The sequence below is a fragment of the Salmo salar genome, chromosome 09 (genome assembly GCF_965601325.2).
Source record: "Salmo salar chromosome 09, fSalSal1, whole genome shotgun sequence".
In the NCBI taxonomy this organism is placed as follows: domain Eukaryota; kingdom Metazoa; phylum Chordata; class Actinopteri; order Salmoniformes; family Salmonidae; genus Salmo; species Salmo salar.
In genome coordinates, this window is record NC_138299.1 from 83,172,387 (window position 1) to 83,187,816 (window position 15,430).

The window sequence follows — 15,430 nt, forward strand, 5'->3', positions numbered from 1 at the left end:
GCACAAGGGTTGCGGCAGGGTGAATGAGGCCTGTTTGTCATTTTTATTCATTGTGAGGTCAACACATGCGGAAAGCAGCTGTTTGCAGAGAAAGAGAGAGGCCCCAGACAGCCCTCTGGCCCGACAAAAGAGGCTAAAGGGATGACCCTGTCTGGAGAGAGTAAAAAAATAAGGCTAGTATGTGAGCGAGGTAAATAAAAAGAGTAGGTCAAACTTGAATCTCACAATTTGTCATCGTTGACGTTTTAAAGGTAAGATATCATCCGCCATTTCAAACTGTTCAATTCAACCATTATTGACCCACAGCAGCACCCCAGTGTCTTGGAAAGGATAGTATTTTGAAAAACGGGGAGTATTCATAAGAAATCTGTTTTTTGTTGCTAATTAACCAATCCCATTCAGGATCAAAATTAATTCACCATCTCAGTAATAGAGGATTCATATAACTACCCCAGTGCCGCCTCTTCATAAAAGGCTCCAAAGCAGAGGAATGGCCTCGACGTGATATAGGCAGATCGAGTGGTTGGGAGGTATCACATGCTGATCTGGCTCCCCCCTTTCCCTCTCCCTGATAGGGTTTTGTCTAGATGGGATACAGTTTATGTAAAAATTGTATTTTTGTAGCAGACTAGGAGAATTAGGTTAAGGTTCTCTAAAATAAAAAAAAATCTGTATCCCTTCTAGACATGACTGCCTGCTAGAGCTGCTACTGCGGTGTAATGTAATACCTATGCCATACTAACTAAACCCAAACTCTCTCTGGCCTTGTCCTCCATTATACCTTTGCTCCCTCTAAAAACCAGACAGGCACTACCCACAAAACAAAGGATTTCAGCTGCATGTGGGCAGATAGAAGGGATACAGCTTTTAAGAACATACGCAGCAGGTTAGGAGAATTAGGTTAAGGTTAGGAAAAGAGTTAGGGTTAGCTAAAATGCAAAAAACTACTGTTGAAATCAATTTGACGAAAGCTGTAGGTAAGAGTGGGATAAGTTGAGTCCTTTTTTACATTCAGATCACTCCGTCAAGTGAAATATAATATTATTTCTAACAAAACAGTTGAAGTCGTAAGTTTACATACACCTTAGCCAACTACATTTAAACTCAGTTTTCACAATTCCTGACATTTAATCCTAGTAAAACTTCCCTGTCTTAGGTCAGTTAGGAGTGACACTTTATTTTAAGAAAGTGAAATGTCAGAATGATAGTCGAGAGTGATTTATTTCAGCTTTTATTTCTTTCATCACATTCCCAGTGGATCAGAAATTTACATACACTCAATTAGTATTTGGTAGCATTGCCTTTAAATTGTTTAACTTGGGTCAAACATTTCAGATAGGCTTCCACAAGCTTCCCACAATAAGTTGGGTGAATTTTGGCCCATTCCTCCTGACAGAGCTGGTGTAACTGAGTCAGGTTTGTAGGCCTCCTTGTTCGCACACGCTTTTTCAGTTCCGCACACACATTTTCTGTAGGATTGAGGTCAGGGCTTTGTGATGGCCATTCCAATACCTTGACTTTGTTGTCCTTAAGCCGTTTTGTCACAACTTTTGAAGTATGCTTGGGGTCATTATCCATTTGGAAGACCCATTTGCAACCAAGCTTTAACTTCCTGACTGATGTCTTGAGATGTTTCTTCAATATATCCACATCATTTTCCATACTCATGGTGCCATCTATTTTGTGAAGTGCACCAGTCCCTCCTGCAGCAAAGCACCCCCACAACATGATGCTGCCACCCCCGTGCTTCACGGATGGGATGGTGTTCTTCGGCTTGCAAGCCTCCCCCTTTTTCCTCCAAACATAATGATGGTCATTATGGCCAATCAGTTCTATTTTTGTTTCATCAGACCAGAAGACTTTTCTCCAAAAATTATGATCTTTGTCCCCATGTGCAGTTGCAAACCATAGTCTGACTTTTTTTATGGCGGTTTTGGAGCAGTGGCTTCTTCCTTGCTGAGCAGCCTTTCAGGTTATGTCGATATAGGACTTGTTTTACTGTGGATATAGATACTTTTGTACCTGTTTCCTCCAGCATCTTCACAAGGTCCTTTGCTATTGTTCTGGGATTGATTTGCACTTTTCACACCAAAGTACATTCATCTCTAGGAGACAGAACGCATCTCCTTCCTGAGCGGTATGACGGCTGCGTGGTCCCATGGTGTTTATACTTGCATACTATTGTTTGTACAGATGAATGTGGTACCTTCAGGTGTTTGGAAATTGCTACCAAGGATGAACCAGACTTGTGGAGGTCTACAATTTTTTTTCTGAGGTCTTGGCTGATTTCTTTTGATTTTCCCATGATGTCAAGCAAAGTTTGAAGGTAGGCCTTGAAATACATCCACAGGTACACCTCCAATTGACTCTCAAATGATGTCAATTAGCCTATCAGAAGCGTCTAAAGCCATGACATTTTCTGGAATTTTCCAAGCTGTTTAAAGGCACAGTCAACTTAGTGTATGTAAACTTCTGACCCACTGGAATTGTGATACAGTGACTTATAAGTGAAATAATCTGTAAACAATTGTTGGAAAAATTACTTGTGTCATCCACAAAGTAGATGTCCTAACCGACTTGCCAAAACTATAGTTTGTTAACAAGAAATTTGTGGAGTGGTTGAAAAATGACTTTTAATGACTCCAATCTAAGTGTATGTAAACTTCCGACTTCAACTGTATCTACACATATTTCAGGATGATGTGTATCCCTGGAAATAATCATAATGGTGTCAGGGGCGGAAATCGCGGGGGGGACACGACCCCCCCATCCTGGGAAAAATATGATTTGTCCCCCCCAATATATCACTGAAACATAACTATGTAATTTAAATAATATTAATAATACGCAATGAAAGCAATTGTGCTGATTATAGACACTTAATAGCGCGTTTTTAAGTTTCAAAAGATTGCGACCCCCCCACCCTTTTCCTCACAATGGTTTGATCCACTGGCAAGGAACAGAGGGGTCGTAGCCACTGTCTGAAAGGCACTCAATGAACGTAACTGACGTGAGGTTAATCCAGTCAATCGCGCACACACACTAGCTGAATATGCAGAGCTAGTGCGCAAATATGAACTATTAAGCTAGCTAGTACCTATTCCATTTATGTGGCCTCGTCAAAGATGGAATCTTTGCTATCGTCAATTTATTCTGAGATCAGCATGCAGATGATGTAAGTTAGTGCTTCAAAGTCCCTGTGATAAGGTTAGCGATAAACTGAAGTCCAAACTGAACAGAACTACACTCTCTTCTACCATTGTCTTAAATATATTTAATGGTCTCGTTGCAAAAGCTAAATTGTCGCAAGGGAACTTTTATTTATTTATTTTATTTAACCCGGGTAGCAAAGATTATAGCAAACACCACTGAAACTGAATTGGTGCTCGCTAGCTTTGCAAATTCAGCTATTGTTGGAAGCCAGCCAATATGAAACAAACTATTAAAATTACAAAAGGTTGCAGCATATGTTGTGTAAATGGTAAACTCATACAGCTGTCAACTCTTGTCATTTTAATCCATTTCACATTTGCTAGCTACCTTTTAGATCGAAGGCCAAATAGAATGATAAAAGATAAGATGATAGAAGCCCATCTCCTACTGTAAATAACCTACACACTGTGTGTGTGTGTGTGTAGCCAGCCAGGTAGAAAAATGGCAGAAAAATAACAGACGGACATCAGAGTATTTTTCAGTACACCAAAACGCAAAGTAAGAACCCTAGTAGCCTAATATCTCAAAGACTAGTTGATAAAATGTTCATAAGAAAGAAATGAAATTCTAATGGAAATGTTTCACAATGATGTCATTAGGCAGAGCAGGCAACAGATGGCACACAGACAGCAGAGTTGGGGACAGATATGCAGGGACAGACTGGCAGAGACAGGGAGTCTCAGGTAAGTTTGTTGAGTCTTTGTTTGGCAACATTATGAAAGGTTCTCCATTTTTTTTACTTGTAAAATAGGAACATAATTGGAAAATGCCATGGATACCCCCACTCTCAACTTAAACTGGTGACTGAACTAAGATTTGTTAAAGGCAATGGTATTGCTGTTGTGAGTAGTTGTGTAGTTTTGGGTACCGGTAGTTAGGAGTACGGCAAACACCTTATTTCTTTGGTTCCTCAATATACATTTACCATATTACAATGTAGGCTATGTGTTACAGCACTACTTTTGGTGTCCCCTTCAGGAATTGCTCTTGAGAAAATTTCATGTAATTGTCCCCCCCAAAGTTGATATCAGATTTTCGCCCCTGAATGGTGTTAATGATGAGGGAGGACGCACATTTTTTTTACGAGCATGGCCTTATTTCTATTACAGCATATTGGATGACTGTCATTCAATATTCCGTTCACCCAGCTCAATGTAACATCTATAGGTACTCAAATGTTACTATACCCATCATGAGGTTGCTACAACCTAACCTATGAATGAAAGTTTACAACATAGGTGCACAGGTTGAGAAAAATGTGAGTAATCAAGATGACAGACATTGACACATTCAATACCGCCTTGCACAATATTGCCTGCATCCAGCTGATCTAGGGTGTAATCATTAGTCCAACAGTTAGTCCAAATGATAGTTTCTATGAGACAAATTCAGGTATGTTTATCCCAGTTTCGTTCCGTTTAAGAAACATTTTTCAACAGAATTGACGGAATGAATACACCCGTGATCACACGCACACACAGTTCACTTTCATAGCAACCAGATCGTTGCATAATTCCTTCTCGCATCTATGCTTTCTCCTCCTCTCACCTCTTCCCATTCGCTTGTGGACTAGAGTGCAAATCAGCTGTCAGTGACCAGGCGAAAAAAACTTTCCAAGCCAAACCTTCATATCATAACTGCTACATACAGCCTACATCGTTGTCAGCATATTAGCTAATGCCAAGTCAACAACATCTACTAGAACTAACACATTAGTAAACCCGCTACAATCATGCAGTACAGTGTACAATTAGCAAGCAGTTTAGCAGTTATACCGGCAGCTATAATAAATAAATTAATAAAACCAAAAGCTTACCTTGACTTGGAAGAGTTCCAGTGTTGGATAGCCATAGCCAGCTAGGTAACATAGCATCTATCTATTTGAGCTGGGTGTTTGAATAGGCTAAACTAGCTAGCTGCATTCGCCAGCTAAGTAAGTGAAAGTGTTTTTTTTTTAAATTGCTATCTCTCTCACTTCTCCTTCATTTTTGAATAAATTAATTTGTTCAAAACTGTACAACTGTTGTTTTTCTATCTCTTTGAGTCAACTACTCACCACATTTTATGCACTGCAGTGCTAGCTAGCTGTAGTTTAAACTTTCAGTACTAGATTCATTCTCTGATCCTTTGATTGGGTGGACAACATGTCAGTTCATGCTGCAAGAGCAAGAGCAGTTCATGCTGCAAGAGCTCTGATAGGTTGTAGGACGTCCTGCGGAAGTTGCCATAGTTACTGTGTAAGTCTATGGAAGGGGGTGAGAACCACTAGCCTCCTAAGTTTTGTATTGAAGTCAATGTACCCAGAGGACAGAAATTAGCTGTCCTCCGGCTACACCATGGTGCTACCCTACAGAGTGCCGTGGAGGCTACTGTAGACCTTCATTACAAAACAGTGTTTTAATCAATTATTTGGTGACATGAATATATTTAGAATAGTTTTATCTAAAAATTATAACTTTTTTACTGTTTCACAATTTTTTATATTTTGAAATTCACTGAGGAGGATGGTCCTCCCCTTCCTCCTCTGATGAGCCACCACTGAGTGTTAATGCTTACTTACAGGCCCCTCACAACAATGCAGAGAGAAAAAATGAGAAATAATAGAAAAATAATAACACAAGGAATAAATCTGGCTTATGGCTTGGGGGTAGAAGCTTTTCAGGGTCCTGTTGGTTCCAGACTTGGTACATCGGTAGCATGCGTGCGGTAGCATAGAGAACAGTCTATGACTTGGGTGGCTGGAGTCTTTGACAGTTTTTAGAGCCTTCCTTGGTCAATTGATTAATTTTGGCTCAACTTATTCCCTATTGACATGACCTGGTTGCTATTGTACAGTAGACTGAGCCTAGGCTGCTGGTGTGGTGTGGGGGAAGGGCTGAAGGATTGTTAAAAGCTCTGCTGCTCAGCTCTCTCTTGCCAGATTAAAATTGAGTAGCAGCACCACCACACATCTAATTTCACAGACATTTTAATTGAAGATAACTATGTTGTTATCCTAATCCTAGTCATTTATTTGTCTTTGTAATGTTGTTTAGCCACACCGTGCACATCATCAGCTTCTGCAAATACATGAACAGTGAAGACATAATATGGAACAGATCCCCAAGGATTTGTGTCTGCAGTGCATATTTCAGAACATGATTTCAGCATTCTACATGGGAGGGGATTTCTTTAGGACAAAATGTAACCTTTTGACAAGGCTAACATTCTTTTCACGCCACTTCCATACCGAAGTGACATTTTAGTAGCAGGCTAGGAAAACACAACAGGTTAGGATAATTAACGTAGAAGGTTAGGAGATTGAGGTTAAGGTTAAGGTTGGGAAAAGGATTAGGGTTAGCGAAAATGCTCTCCTAACCTGCCACGAAAATCCCTTTGTATCGAAGTGGCGTGGAAAGAGTGTGTCCCGTTTTATCAAGGCTGCATTGTATCTCAGCTGCTGATTGGACGTTCGATATTCACCCGCTATTGCAGGTTGTACAATTGATGTGCGGAATGATGAATATGTCATAAATGACTGTGTTGTTCTTGACGTCTAAATGCGGCTACATTTATAGCAGCAGGGCGTAACGTTTGTGTTCACTGTGAAACAGAAACGTTATCATCTGCGATGTGAACCTTGTACTATGCCCCACAATATGACATATGTAGCGTCCATGTGAAACTGCGCGACAGCATTGTGTATGAACACAATTATTACATTTCTATCTGTCGTATCCCTTCGTCAGCTGGTAGGCAGAACATTGCAATTTTTGTTGCGTTACATATTTTTTTCACAGGGCTACAGAATGGTCTATTTGTGAACACGAATAAACATTCCCCTCCCATAACACCACCCCCCACTATATGCAGATGTTTTTGCTGAGTCAGTCAGCCAACCTGATCAATATATATTTTTTTTAAATCTCCTTTTTATAGTCTCTCAATTATGTTGTTTACTGTTGATGGTACAATGGGCTACTGTTATTTTCCAATGCATAAAGTAACCTCAGAAATGCTTGCCTCACCTCACCTCGTTTTCCAGTGTATAGCCATCTTTGACTTTTACTTCAGTACATTCCCAAAGAAAATAATGTACTTTTTACTCCATACATTTTCCCTATCATACTCCCTATCATACTCGTTACAGTTTGAATGCTTAGCAGGACAGGAAAATGGTCCAATTCCCTGGTCATCGCTACTGCCTCTGATCTGGAAGACTCACTAAACACATGATTCGTTTGTAAATGATATCTGCGCTTTGGAGTGTGCCCCTGGCTATCCGTAAATTAAACAAAACAAGAAAACCGTGCCGTCTGGTTTGCTTAATATAAGGAATTTGTACATTTTATATTTAAGTACATTTGAGCAATTACATTTACTTTTGATATTTAAACATATTTAAAACCAAATAGTTTTAGACTTTTACTCAAGTAGGATTTTACTGGGTGACTTTCATTTTTACTGGAGACATTTTCTATTACAGTGTCTTTACTTTTACTAAAGTATGACAATTGGGTACTTTTTTCATCACTGTGTATAGCCTACCAATAGCTATTTATTTCAGGCGGTGTAGTTTATCTCCTTAAGTAATGTGAAAGGATTGGGTCATTGAAATACCCCCATGCACAGTAACAAAACAATGTTGCTTTCTTTATGTCCCACATATTAGGTAAACCTTTCCTGCTACATAATCAAATCCTGTCTTTATCTCAAACCAGCTCATTTGTGTGCTGGTATGAAGCAGCACATCACCTCAGATTGTTTTTCACCAAGTTGTTTGGTACAGGATGGCTTTCTGTGACCTGTATTTTCCTTTTCACTTCTTTGTAGGTTTCCTGTGTGTGTGTCTTTCTAATCCTTGTAGTACCCAGGTAGTGTATCATCTTACATGTGGTCTAAAGTGGGTCATATACATGTAGGAATACATAGACTCTATGCTACCACTTTCATTATAAAATATGAGGTCGTCCATGCGGGTAGAGAGACCCCACCCCACGCACTTCCTGTATATCTCTGCCCTGAAACCTAGTAGGGATAAAGATGGATAATGGGAGGAGAAAGCTGGCACAGTAGCTGGAAAGGCTTTTTATCAATGAGGGAGGCTATAAAAAGATGAGCTGCCCCTAGGGGAAGCCCACTCTCTCTGCTACAGTTGTGTATGAATGCAGCCCTGACTGAAGCATTCAACACATCATCAGAGAGGACAACGTTATGTTTTACTAAATCTATGTATTTTCTAGCTTCTTTAGAACATAATCTCTGGGTCTTGCTCAGTCTTGCTGGTACTGCTTTGTGTATATGTACAGTGCAGAAGGAAATATTCAGACCCCTTGACTTTTTCCACATTTTATTACGTTACAGCCTTATTCTGAAATATATTTTTTGGTCCATCAATTTACACACAATACCCCATAATGACAAAGCAAAAACAGGTTTTTAGACATTTTTGCAAATGTATATAAAAAAAAGAAATATCACATTTACATAAGTATTCAGACCCCTTACTCAGTACTTTGTTGAAGCACCTTTGGCAGCGATTACAGCCTTGAGTCTTCTTGGGTATGACGCTACAAGCTTGGGGAGTTTCTCCCATTCTTGGGGAGTTTCTCCCATTCTTCTCTGCAGATCCTTTCAAACTCTGTCAGGTTGGATGGGGAGCGTCACACAGCTATTTTCAGGCCTCTCCAGAGATGTTTGATCGGGTTCAAGTCCGGGCTCTGGCTGGGCCACTCAAGGACATTCAGAGACTTGTCCCGAAGCCACTCCTGCATTGTCTTGGCTGTGTGCTTAGAGTCCTTGTCCTGTTGGAATGTAAACTCTCGCCCCAGTCTGAGGTCCTGAGCGCTCTGGAGCAGGTTTTCATCAAGGATCTCTCTGTACTTTTCTCCGTTCATCTTTCCCTCAAACCTGACAAGTCTCCCAGTCCCTGCCTCTGAAAAACATCCCCACAGCATGATGCTGCCACCACCATGCTTCACCGTAGGAATGGTGTCAGGTTTCCTCCAGACGTGATGCTTGGCATCCAGGCCAAAGAGTTCAATCTTGGTTTTATCAGACCAGAGAATCTTGTTTCTCATGGTGCGAGAGACCTTTAGGTACCTTTTGGCAAACTCCAAGCGGGCTGTCATGTGCCTTTTACTGAGGAGTGGCTTCCGTCTGGTCACTCTAACATAAATGCCTGATTGGTGGAGTGCTGCAGAGATGGTTGTCCTTCTGAAAGGTTCTCCCATCTCCACAGAGGAACTCTGGAGCTCTGTCAGATTGACAATCGGGTCCTTGGCCACCTCTCTGACCAAAATTGTCCCCTTACTAAATTATCCATGGATGGAGATTTGAACTTGTGGTTTTACTTAATTCTCTGTACTGGCCGATGATTATAACGGTGATTCAGATCCAACCATTATTTTCATACATTGTTGTGCCCCTGGCCTGAGAGGATGGAAGTTCATTATGTAGCTAGACGTAGAAGGCTAATGTTAACTAGCTAACGTTTCCCATGAATGGAAGGTAGGCTTGCGAGCATTTTAGCCAGTTAGCCCTGGACAACAAAAAATAAAAGCGTGTGCTGTATGAGTGAAAGACTGTTTTGTGAACGTGAAAGAGAAGATGATGGCATTGGCGTTTCTGTACAAGTAGGGTGAGTCAACATGTTTTTCTACTTGCATGAATGTGCACACACACACACATCATATTTAGTTTACATTGATTGGACTAAATAGTTTTTGTTATGTTTCAGTTGTCACTGTATTAGACTAAGCAGAGGAGATTTGATGATGTTGAAGTTGAAATGGTGCTGGAATAGTGGAGGCAGCTCCTGTTTTCTTTGCGACTTGTGGTAACCCTCTGTGGTTCTAAGTCAATAGTTGTTTAGTGGTCCGAAAATGTTGGAAACATTAACTTGCTTGACCATGCTGTAGGTCATGTAACTGTCTGTTACTGTACATGCAATATGCTTTGTGGACTTTACTGGACAGAGGTTTTTGTGATAAAACAAAGGTGTATGTGGGGGGGGCTTGGCTTCCCCAGTGATTTGACCCACGCACCGCTACTGATAGGAAGTCCCACCCAGTTGACTACTTGTAATTAATAGTAAAAATCCTCAATGGCCCTTCCCATGCTAAAACTGGCTTTTGGGCACTAGATTCCTCTATCTCTACGGGAATAGCCAATACCCATCCTGCACCTGGCCCAACAAGTCTGACTGCATGAAGAGCACTGGGATTCTCCCTTTCACACTAGCAGAGAGTGACCTGTCAACGTGGTAAGGTGCTGGTCAAACGCTATGGTTTGACTTTGGCGCAGCCGTGTCAGTCGCCCTTCCCTTATCCACTCTCCAGTCTAGATGTAAAAAGTTAGACTCAGCTTGTTTTACCTCTGATTCCAAGGCCTTGACAGCAGCTGGTGACTCAGCGAGGGGGTTGAACTGGGCTGAACCCAATTCAAGGTGTGTTGCAGTCAGCTTTATCAGCAGGTAAGGGAGTGTGGGTGTATTCAGGTGCCTCTGCGCTAAGTGGATAAGTGGATAGCAGGAGGAGCAGATAAACCAGACCAACTTAATCAGATAGCATGAAACAGCTAGGCCTTATCTACAAGGTTATATGTTTGTTGTATTTGAATTCTCATTCATTGGTGGGACACATGCTATGCTACCTTTCATAGGTTACTTTAGAAACCTTTTGTGTACCATGGATAACATTTAGAGCCTAGTGAGTTAGCTGAGCTGTGACATAGAATGGTTGACGTGGAATCTGGGAAATGCTAATACCCTAGTCCAAAGAGAGGCAAAGTTCAGACAGAAAGAATGCCACTAAGAGTAAAGTGTTAACTACTTCCTTATGTATCTGTTAATGGTTTAAATATTGTCATTTGATGCTGATAATAATTGTTTAATTCATATTGCTAACATCTTTGTCTATCTTGAATGCAGCAGTTCATCTCCACAGCAAATATAAGTCCTCTCTGATACGGCCACCCACAGTCTTACAAAGAGCCATCGAAGTCAACAGATTCAAAGTATGAATATGTTTTTTACAGCTGTGAATTACACTACCTTCTCTGTGTCTCCACTGTTTCTCACAGTAGGGGCCTCAACATCAACATTTCAAATCAATACAGTAGTGGATTCCAGTTGGCAAGTAGAGCCAAACATGACCAAGAGCTTACAGCCTATAGGCAGCCCAGAAGTGCCTTGTGTGTCTGTGTGTGTGCACTCCCCTCCCCCACCCTCATTTGAGGAATGGGCTTCCACAGTTGGTTGGAAGAGGTCCCTGAGGAGTCTCCTGTTGATTGGATGAGGTCCCTGAGGAGTCTCCAGATGGTTGGAAGAGGTCCCTGAGGAGTCTCCAGATGGTTGGAAGAGGTCCCTGAGGAGTCTCCAGATGGTTGGAAGAGGTCCCTGAGGAGTCTCCAGATGGTTGGAAGAGGTCCCTGAGGAGTCTCCAGATGGTTGGATGAGGTCCCAGAGGTGTCTCCAGATGGTTGGAAGAGGTCCCTGAGGAGTCTCCAGATGGTTGGATGAGGTCCCAGAGGAGTCTCCAGATGGTTGGAAGAGGTCCCTGAGGAGTCTCCAGATGGTTGGATGAGGTCCCAGAGGTGTCTCCAGATGGTTGGAAGAGGTCCCTGAGGAGTCTCCAGATGGTTGGATGAGGTCCCAGAGGAGTCTCCAGATAACCTTGAAGGGAGTGAGTTTTAAAGGGCCACCCTCTCCCTGTCTCTCTTTGCCTGCCTTCCTTCTCATACCCTGTGCCTGTTACATTCCCCCTCTCTCTGCTGTGAAGACCCTCTTACAACTGACTGCAGGCAGGCGACAGCAGAGCTAGGGAACATTTACCAAGGGTGTGCTCGTCTTTCTTATACCAGGCTGGAGAAAGCTCAGATTAATGCAGCCCACACAATGTTCTAAGTCTAGTAGACGGTCAATGGAGGAACAGATGGTATTGTGTAGCGAAGCTATTATGAATGTGACTATCTACCCGCCTACTTTGACGCGAGTCACCGCGTATGTTCTTCCTGAATGCCTGAAGGGGTAAGGTTGTATAGCACCTGTTTCTGGAGCCTAAAAGAACGCTACATTCCCAGAGATTTTCTAAATCTCTTCATAAGTGATTTCATGTCAAAGCACTTTCTTCTCCCTTTTCCCAGTGCCCAAATAAAGGTTTTTATTGTTTCACATATTATATTAACATTGGACAGTCCCCTGCCTGTAGTCATATGAGCTTTGTCCAAGTTACCCATTTTAATAAATTGATACATACAAAAGTGATTTAGGTTTTCCTACCAAAGGAGATATATTTGTCTAAAACTAACACATTCTTTCAACTAGTCTTGTAATGGACACAGAACATGACGTTTGGGGTACACGCTCCTGGTTATCTTGACGATGGCTGTAGAATAGTGGCCACAAACACTCATACACATTTCCTCTATGTCTAAATGCTACTCCGTGTGAACTGAAATATGTTAAGACTCAAATATTTTTGGTCTGCCATAATGGCAATCTGATGTAGCACATATAGGATGATGGCCTACCCCTAGTACATGTAAGGAAGTGGCTCAACTCTGACCCCTTGTGGTGAAGATTTTGACAAGCAATGTGTATTGTTGATATCTACACGTAGAGGGCACTGTTTTCATATTTGGCAGTTTGTCCCGAATTAGATTTGGGTCATTCCAGCAAGTTTACATGATGATCAAAATTGCAGTGTTGCAATAAAGTTGAAGACTTTCTTTCTGGAAATGTTAACTTTTATTGAGTTTTAACATTTGCACAGTGGCAAAATTACACAAAAAATAATAAAAAAGTGGAGTTATAAATAGCTATTATATAACATGATATGCCTTTATTAAGATCCTCTGACAGTGAAATGCATGTAAAATGGTGTAACGTAATTTACAGAGTATGCACCCAGAATGGCCTTGCATCAAGATATACTGTACAGTATGCAGTAGCTAGTTCCATCCGTTTATTTATCGTTCTTCCCCAGTCATATCATTTTCACATGACATTAGGTTGTGTCCATATCATTTTCACATGACATTAGGTTGTGTCCATATCATTTTCACATGACATTACGTTGTGTCCATATCATTTTCACATGACATTATGTTGCAACCACATGCCTGTGGAACATATTACAAGCAGATTGTATTACTATCCCAGATCCATGTAGTAAAGCCACACCCCCAAGAACAGTATTTCCAGGAATCCCCGTTGTTGATTGCCCAAGGGATTCCTGGGAAAACTGGACCCCGGGGGCGAGGAAAAGCCCAGGGTAATGCTGTAAATGCACTCAGGAGGAGGAGATAAATTATAGCATGGAAAACACACCAGGAACTACAGTCTTTAATGTTCCATTAACATGTTAACATCATGGGTGGAGCGATGATTTGGTATCTCAGATATGTGTCCAGACCTGCGAGAGACACAGAGAGACACAGAGAGAGAGAGAGAGAGAGAGAGAGAGAGACTGGGAGGGGCAGAACCAGTCACGGGGGGCCCTCCCTCCCTCTCTAATATCCTGAACACAGATCGCCACAATAACAACTTCCATGCATGATATCCATGATTATAAGGCATAGAGATAGACAGAGCTATCCCTCTGTCCCAGACTGCCCACCCCGCTGTAGCAGCACCCTCCTTCCCGAGCTACAGTGCTTCATCTCAGACTCCCAATTGACCAGAGATGCAGCACTGCACCTGGGGCCTGAGGACCAAGCAATAGAGCTACACAGTAAAATATCAATGCCAATGTTCTGGCACACCCACCCACCTAATCATACCTTACTTGTCTTCTCTTCACATCACTAAAGAAAAGGGTTGTTTTGACTAGCAAAGTGGATGGTGTTAGAACCTCTGGTTTGTTTCTTGTCTAAGACCCCAGCTCAGACTGACCTGTAGGGAAAAAAGAGCAATGGAAGGATTCTTAAGGGCATTCACCAAACAACATGAAGCACACATTCTGAACTCAATTGTGAAAGTTGTCTTGTCTGTACAGTCCTTCTCTAATTGGAAAATGTAAGAGAGGTGGTACCATAAAGAGTGAGGCTGGCTGGCTGTATGTTGGGGAATGTGGGGGCTGTAAACGTTATTGTTGGAGAACAGGAAATGACTTTGACCCCTGCCTGCTTCCTGCATGCATATTTAAATGCTGCTCCTTTCTGTCCCTGTTCCCTTTGCTCCCTGCTCCCACTACCATTCCTCCCTGTAGCTTTCCCAAATCCCCCCCCCCCCCCTATTGCACACAACAGCCCACCCCCCTGTGTGCAAGTTGCTAGCCCATCCCACCCTACCCCTATCTATATCCTGGTCCCTCACTGCTAGGGATTGGTGTACTGGGGATGTTTTGGGATGCCTGTGGCACTGACTTTCCAGGAGCTTCAGCCATGTTGGATTGTGGCCACAGAGAGTTCTGATCAGCAGCATGTTGTTAAGAGATGTTGCTGTAATGACTGTAAAGGTGTGGTACCATCTCCTGTTCCAGCACGTTCTTCTCACAGCAACTGCCGAGGGGGTAGAGTGCAAGCAGCATCACCCAAACTAAACTGCAGGACACCCAGCCGAACCCCAACCAGGAGCTCCCTCTCTCCCTCTCTCCCTCTGTTCTAAACACACTTCCTCTACTCTTCATGCTACATCTGGGATTCCTCCCTCAGCCATACCACTCTGGAATCTCTTGCTCGATCACTGCTACTGTATAGGTACTTCTCATTTCTCATCCCGTTAGCCTTGCTCCCACTCCTTTCTCAATTAAAGTCTGCATGCACCATTTCTCAGTAGATTCTTATTGCTATTTATTTAGAATGTAGACTGGTGTAATCATATACGTTAGATAAGATAATCAGTTAAATATTTTAACATCATAATAACAATTTAACTGACTGTAGATGTGTGTTGTGTTTATGCTAGTTGGTGTAGGGCAGAATGTGTGTCAATGGGTGTCATGGTTACCAGCTCCCTGGGCCTTTGGGAATCACTAAGGTCAGGACACCACAGTACCCTGCCTCCCAACATCAGACCTCAGCCACCATGAAGAGGAGAAACAGGGGGAGGAGGGAGGAGGAAACTCCCATGGAGCTCAGAGACTTTATCTGATTTTAGTTACAGTAACTTATTTAGTGATTATGCTTGGTTGTAAAAATACAACTCTGAGTCAACAACACCCATAATCGAATTAGAGTAAAGAACACACTATCAGCTTATTCTATCGCGGGGGGAAGTGATATTGTGGGACGCTGG